Genomic DNA, 6,305 nt, shown 5'->3' with positions numbered 1-6,305 from the left:
CCCCCTTTCTGTTACCCTCATGGTTATTTTCAGCATAAACGGGTGAGCCCACCCTGTGGGAAATCACTAGAGAATTGCATAGAGAATCACATAACAGTAAAGGACACAAACAGGGGGATACCCTGGTCTGGAAATGTCAAACCCATGGTCTGTTATTTTTTAACAAGCGGGTGACCTCAGATTGAGAATCCAACATGTGTGTTGTGTAAAGCTTTTTTTAGGGGAGGCCCCATAACTCTGCCATGTCTGACACCGAGGAGGGACTGGTCAGGCTCATAGCTCTGCCGTGTCTGGCACCGAGGAGGGACTGGTCAGGCTCATAGCTCTGCCGTGTCTGGCACCGAGGAGGGGCTGGTCCGGCTCATAGCTCTGCCGTGTCTGGCACCGAGGAGGGACTGGTCAGGCTCATAGCTCTGCCGTGTCTGGCACCGAGGAGGGACTGGTCAGGCTCATAGCTCTGCCGTGTCTGGCACCGAGGAGGGACTGGTCAGGGTCTGGCTAAGACACTGTAGGGTCAGCAGCATACCTCACACACCCAGGTGAGGGTACCTGCGCATACACACACACTCAGAAACAGGCAGGCACATACACACACACACACAGATGCAAACAAACACACACAAAAACACGCACACATACACACACACCATTTGAATAAATACAGATTACAGTAAAGTAAGCAAGTCACTCAAGATCAAACTCTGCCATGTTCTACTTGCTCTCTCTCTCCCTATTTCTCTCTCCCCCATGTTCCCTCTTTGTCTCTCCCCCATGTTCCCTCTTTCTCTCTCCCCCATGTTCTCTCTCCCTCTTTCTCTCTTCCTATGTTCCCTCTTTCTCTCTCCCCCATGTTCTCTCTCCCTCTTTCTCTCTCTCCCATGTTCCCTCTTTCTCTCTCCCCATTTTCTCTCTCCCTCTTTCTCTCTCCCCTTGTTCCCTCACCCTCTTTCTCTCTCCCCATGTTCTCGCTCCCTCTTTCTCTCTCCCCATGTTCTCTCACCCTCTTTCTATATCCCCCATGTTCCCTCACCCTCTTTCTCTCTCCCCCATGATCTCTCTCCCTCTTTTTCCACCTGTCTATCTTCTTGCTCCCTTTGTCCCTCTCTCTCTCTCCCTCACCCTGTCTGTCTTGGGGAACACATTAGCCGCCAGTTGTTCCTTTCAGTGGTAGCTATTTGTGGTGTCTCGGTGCATGCCTGTACTGTGTGTCCTCTAGGAGAGAGACGTCTGATAGGCTTTTATTAACGCCCTCCCTCGGTCTGGAACACCATGGGGACCCTGCTTTTGTCCTCCCTTCTTTCTCCCTCTCCCTCTCCCTCTCCCTGTGAGGTCTAGAACCTTCTCCAGTCATAATGCATTTCTCTCTCTCTACGTTTCTTTTCTCCCCCTGTCTCTTCCCCTCCCTTCTCTCCCTCTCGGTTTCTCTGTTTCTCCGTTGTTTCTCTCTATCTCTCTCTGCCTGACTCTCTGTGTTTCTCTCTCTCTCTGCCTGACTGTGTTTCTTCCTCTCTCTGCCTGACTCTGTGTTTCTCCCTCTCTCTGCCTCACTCTGTGTTTCTCTCTCTCTCCTCTGTTTCTCTCTCTCTCTCTGCCTGACTGTGTTTCTCTCTCTCTCTGCCTGACTCTGTGTTTCTCTCTCTCTCTGCCTGACTCTGTGTTTCTCTCTCTCTCTGCCTGACTCTGTGTTTCTCTCTCTCTCTGCCTGCCTATCTGTGTTTCTCTCTCTCTCTGCCTGACTCTGTGTTTCTCTCTCTCTCTGCCTGACTCTCTGTGTTTCTCTCTCTCTCTGCCTGACTCTCTGTGTTTCTCTCTCTCTCTGCCTGACTCTCTGTTTCTCTCTCTCTCTGCCTGACTCTCTGTGTTTCTCTCTCTCTCTGCCTGACTCTCTGTGTTTCTCTCTCTCTCTGCCTGACTCTCTGTGTTTCTCTCTCTCTCTGCCTGACTCTCTGTGTTTCTCTCTCTCTCTGCCTGACTCTCTGTGTTTCTCTCTCTCTCTGCCTGACTCTGTGTTTCTCTCTCTCACTCACTCACTTGGGCTCTCTGCAGGGGTGAGGGATCTGTCTGTTTTTAGATGGACAGACAGGAGAGGTGTACAAGGGGGAGGACAGCATGGTGATATGTCATTGTGAGGGACAGGTGGTAGAGAGAGAGCGAGAGAGAGAGAGAGAGAGGGAAGAGAGAGTTTAGAGTACAGAACTACCAAGAGAGTTTAGAAATAATCCCGAGCTATAGTACGGTGCCCTTTAAAACAGCATGACAGGAGCTGGTATTGTGGATCTGGTGGTGGGCAGGGTGGGCTGGAATAGACCTGTTAATTCAACAGAGGTGGTATAGGGCAGTCACTCCCAGGAAAATGTTACTAGCCGCCATATCCATGTTTCCTCCAATTCCTCTCTTTCTAATCGCATTGGAGCAGAGAATCCAAAGTCCCTCCCCTGGATTTCCTCCACCAATGAGGTTTGAGAGGGAGGCCAGGAGTTGCGGAAACAAGGATTGAGGAAGCAAATGTTTTAATACAGTCAGACAGTCCAGTTTCAGATCTAGAACAGCAGTAACTTTCACTGCAGCCCGCTAATGCTGACAACCAACCATCAACCATCTCACTCACTTAACTGTCTGTATCTCTATCTTGTGCCAGTCAAGCTTCTCATATATATTTATGTGATCACGGGGGAAGCTTCAAACATTATTCCTGAGGATTTTCAATGAGCGTCCGGGCTCCCGAAATGCAATTTCGCGATGTTTAACCGGGGTATATGAAAGCTCAGCGTAAAGCCATGGCATGTTAGCGAGTCGCCAATATCCAAGATCCAGGCAATTATCTATGAGCTCTGAGGTATGATTGAATACGTAGGCAGTATACCCAGAGAGAGAGAGGTGGTCTAGGGAATATTCCTCATCGCTCTGGAAGAAAGGTTTTTCGTCAGGGAGAGAGTGTGTGTGTATGTTTAACCTGCTTAATGAGAGATGATCACCAAAGCCAATAGGGCGTTCTTGGTCAGCCTAATAGGGCGTTCTTGGTCAGCCTAATAGGGCATTCTTGGTCAGCCTAATAGGGCATTCTTGGTCAGCCTAATAGGGCGTTCTTGGACAGCCTAATAGGGCGTACTTGGTCAGCCTAATAGGACATTCTTGGTCAGCCTAATAGGGTGTTCTTGGTCAGCCTAATAGGGTGTTCTTGGTCAGCCTAATAGGGCATTCTTGGTCAGCCTTCTCTTTCCCCCCTCTCTCTCTCTCTCTCTCTCTGCACTCAATTTTGTGAAGCCAAGCTTTTTATCCTTTTCAAAGCATTGTGGAACGGGGATCTACACTGGCTACACTCAAGCCCAGCACAGGGCCCCATTCTGGGGTAGATAAGAAGCTCAGATACCGCCTTGAGCATTGGACCGAGGATCCAAGGGGGGTCAGAGTTCGTATTGGGTTTATCTCATGTTTGAGTTCCAGGCATTCCACAGGCTAAACATGTCCAGTTTGGACAGGGACCCCAGTGCTCCTTCTGGGGGTGAGATGGGGGGAGAATATGCTTCATTTAGTTACCTTTGACCTCATTGAGTGACGAGCGAGACAGCGTAGAAGAGGGAGTGGCAGAGGAACTGATGATCGTTAACCCCAGAGAAATAGATACAGTCATTACATTTCTATGGTTAACCCTTTGTGGCAAGGCAAGTCAAGCCAAGCTAAACTGGGTCGGTTCCAGCTAGTACTGCTGCAGTGTGAACGTGTTGAGAGGGAAGAGAGGGAAGAGAGAGGGAAGAGAGGGAAGAGAGGGAAGAGAGAGAAGAGAGGGAAGAGAGAGAGAGAGAGAGAGAAGAGAGGGAAGAGAGAGCGAGAGAGAGAGGGAAGAGAGGGAAGAGAGAGAGAGAGAGAAGAGAGGGAAGAGAGAGAGAGGGAAGAGAAGGAAGAGAGAGAGAGAAAGAGAGAGAGAGAGAGAGAGAGAGAGAGGGAAGAGAGGGAAGAGAGGGAAGAGAGGGAAGAGAGAGAAGAGAGGGAAGAGAGAGAGAGAGAGAGAGAAGAGAGGGAAGAGAGAGAGAGAGAGAGAAGAGAGGGAAGAGAGAGAGAGAGAGAGAGAGGGAAGAGAGGGAAGAGAGAGAGAGAGAGAGAGAGAGAGAAGAGAGAGAGAGAGAGAGAGAGAGAGGGAGAGAGAGAGAGAGAGAGAGAAAGACTGAGTTCCATTATGTAAGCTACAGATGTATCCAACCCACATACATGGAGGCTATTCATTTCTGCATAGAGGATGAATAGAACATTCAATTTCATGGCGCAGCAGAAACCAATGTCCAGTTCAGAAATCACACCTGTATGTGAGTCATAGCATTCTTCTTCCCAGGGCGCCATAGAAATACATAACCAGACGAGTTAGTCATCCTCTATTCACATGCACGACATTGAAACAGTTTTGACCACTGATTTTCCCTTTTGTTTGGATCTGTGTCGACTTCTGTGTCCTTCTGGGCTGTGATGGAGGTGACTAATGATGATGCGTAATGATGATGAGGATACAGAGAAGTCTTTGGGCTCTGATCTGATTGGTGTCACAGTGGGCCAAGCATATCTAACCCTGGGTTTAAACCCCTAAAGGGCGTCACATTATGTTGTTGTCATAGAAATACATTTGTTTTGCTCTGATTAGCGTAAATTCCGGACTATAAGCCGCAACTTTTTCCCCAGGCTTTGAACCTAGAGGCTTAAACAATGATGCGGCTAATATATGGATTTTTCCCGCTTTCAATTTTTTTTCTCTCCAAAAAAACACATTCTGTGACGTGCTCAGTTTTTTGGCGGCATGAAGCTTTCATTAGACCAATGAAATTGCCGAACGGGTTAAGATCAAACAACTTTTTTGTTTACTGTTTAGATTAAATCGAGCGCTCTCAAACTTCCCATCATTCTGATTACGGTAGTCATTTTGTCACCCTCATCATGGCAAAGACACAGAGAAATGCATATGATGCAGCTTTCAAGTTGAAGGCGATTGATCTGGCTGTTGGAAAAGGAAATAGAGCTGCTGCACGGGAGCTTGGTCTTAATGAGTCGATGATAAGACGTTGGAAACAGCAGCGTGAGGAATTGACTCAAAAAGACAACTAAAGCTTACTGCTAATTTTTTATTTTTTGTTACAAGCCGTGTTTCGTTAAAGCCTATTTATTTTTGTTACAAGCCGTGTTTCGTTAAAGCCTATTTATTTTTGTTACAAGCCGTGTTTCGTTAAAGCCTGTGTAAAGTTAATTTGTTTCAATATACCGGTAGGCATATTGTATTGCCTAGGCCTTCTGTAAGCTGTAGGCTTGAATGTGGTGGACACTGAAGGTATAAACATGCATGTCTGGATGTCCTAAGAGGTTCTGTCCAAAGAGAATCATCTTAGGCTTTACAACACACATACACTGAGCATTGCTATTGGTTAAAAGTGAAAGTAGCAGAGGCAGTGTATGGAATACTGAGGATCCATAATGATTAAAGCCCTGGTCACACTGCAGGCCTTAACGCTCAAATCAGTTGTTGTTTTTTTCAAATACTGACTGTCTAAACAGCAAGTTAGAAGTTACCAAATGGGATGTGTGTGTGTTCAGACAGCAGTCATTTTCTGACATGGCTACACTAGTTGTCATATTAACGATGGGTGCGTGTGCCGTAACGGGTGTGTGCACTGTGTGCCGTAACGGGTGTGTGCACTGTGTGCCGTAGGGGGATAGTTGGTGGTGCTTCCTATCACTCAGAAGTTATGTATCAAGCTAAGGTGACGACTCCTGCCATGGACGTTTCACAGTTGCTTTGAATGTTCAAAATCAAAGTGCAAGGACACTTTTAAAGCTTCAAAGGACAAGATTATCCAACTTTGAAAACTAGTCCTTTTTGGATCGCCACGGCAGTCAGTTAGCTAGCTGTTTAGCTTTATAGCACATTCACTCATTTGTTTGTAAACAATTAACAAGCTAGTTAGCTACTACATGTTCTTGTAAAACTGTAAACAGAGTAGCTAGCAAGCAACAAGATATGCCAAATAACCGTAAAAAAAACACTTGAGGGCAAATAAATCAGATTTGACGAGTCTTAAGACACAGTGGATAGAATACTGAGGATCCATAATCATTAACACAGTGGATAGAATACTGAGGATCCATAATCATTAACACAGTGGATAGAATACTGAGGATCCATAATCATTAACACAGTGGATAGAATACTGAGGATCCATAATCATTAACACAGTGGATAGAATACTGAGGATCCATAATCATTAACACAGTGGATAGAATACTGAGGATCCATAATCATTAAGACACAGTGGATAGAATACTGAGGA

At 46.5% G+C, this 6,305-nt stretch overlaps 1 long non-coding RNA gene across 1 annotated transcript in view; it reads left to right on the top strand.

Moving 5' to 3' along the window:
• Positions 1-268: 268 nt before the first annotated feature.
• Positions 269-6,305, top strand: part of LOC106609606 (uncharacterized) — a 59,012-nt gene continuing 52,975 nt past the window's right edge. Inside the window, exon 1 of the long non-coding RNA XR_006760175.1 lies at positions 269-539. This is a non-coding gene — a long non-coding RNA (uncharacterized lncRNA). The remainder of the gene's footprint in view (positions 540-6,305) is intronic.

The sequence above is a fragment of the Salmo salar genome, chromosome ssa17 (assembly GCF_905237065.1).
Source record: "Salmo salar chromosome ssa17, Ssal_v3.1, whole genome shotgun sequence".
NCBI lineage: Eukaryota > Metazoa > Chordata > Actinopteri > Salmoniformes > Salmonidae > Salmo > Salmo salar.
This window is presented reverse-complemented; position numbering and strand designations above follow the sequence as displayed.